Source organism: Cajanus cajan, chromosome 4 (genome assembly GCF_000230855.2).
Source record: "Cajanus cajan strain Asha chromosome 4, NIPB_CcT2T_4, whole genome shotgun sequence".
In the NCBI taxonomy this organism is placed as follows: Eukaryota; Viridiplantae; Streptophyta; class Magnoliopsida; order Fabales; family Fabaceae; genus Cajanus; species Cajanus cajan.
In genome coordinates, this window is record NC_138520.1 from 77,290,828 (window position 1) to 77,291,883 (window position 1,056).

Sequence of the window (1,056 nt, forward strand, 5' to 3'; positions counted from 1 at the left end):
TGCTACAGCTTATCAGTTCTCATCAATTTTCTGGCCTGGATCATGAAGACCCACACACTCATCTCTACACTTTCTATGAGTTGTGTGGTTCAGTTGGAGTTTCTGGGGCTGATGAAGAGGCACTTTTCATGAGGTTGTTTCCATTTTCTCTGAATGGTAAGGCTAAGGCTTGGCTTCATTCTCAGCCAAACCAAAGCCTGACAACTTGGAGGGATGTGGAGACCAAATTCTTAGCCAGGTTCTTTCCCCCATCTAAGAACACTGAAGCCAGAACTGCTATTGCTACTTTTGCTCAAGGTGCTGATGAGCCACTATGTGAAGCATGGGAGAGGTACAAATCATTGTTGAGGAGGTGCCCGAATCATGGTTTTGAGGTGGAGCTTCAAGTTCAAACTTTCTGTAATGGGCTACAACCTCAAACCAAGATGATATTGGACGCTTCTTTTGGAGGGTCAGTCATGTTCAGAACTGCTGAAGAAGCTATCACAATCATTGAGTCCATGGCTTCCACAGACTTCAGGAGCCAGCATGGTAGAAGTTCTTCAACCAAGAGAGGAGTTTTGGAGTTGAGTACTCAAGATGCGGTGTTGGCTCAAAACAAGATACTTTCCCAACAAATTGAAGCTTTGAATCAACAGATGGCCAAGCTTCCTCAACAACTTCAAGCTATGCACTCTAATGCTCCTCCTATGCAACAAGTGATGGCATGTGATTTTTGTGGAGGTGACCACCCTAATGGTTATTGTGCCGGATCTTCTGATCCCCAAGGTGCAGAAGTGAATTACATGGGGAATCAAGGGCGGCAAAATTTCTCTCAACATCCCTATCCGCAAAATTCAAATCAGGGGTGGAGAAATAACTATGGTGGAAACAAACCAGACATGAATGCTTCATCAAGTAGCAGACCTCCACATCAACACCAACACTCACCTTTGTATGAGAGAACCACCAAGTTGGAAGACACCTTGCAACAATTCATGCAACTGTCTATGTCCAACCAAAAGAACACTGATGCCTCAATTAAAAATTTGGAGATACAGGTGGGGCAAATAGCAA

The 1,056-nt window shown here is 44.2% G+C and overlaps 1 non-coding gene across 1 annotated transcript; it reads right to left on the reverse strand.

Moving 5' to 3' along the window:
• Window positions 1-264: 264 nt before the first annotated feature.
• On the reverse strand, window positions 265-370 carry LOC145957660 (small nucleolar RNA R71). The gene has a single exon (XR_014433703.1). It is a non-coding gene; the product is annotated as a small nucleolar RNA R71 (small nucleolar RNA).
• Window positions 371-1,056: the final 686 nt, after the last annotated feature.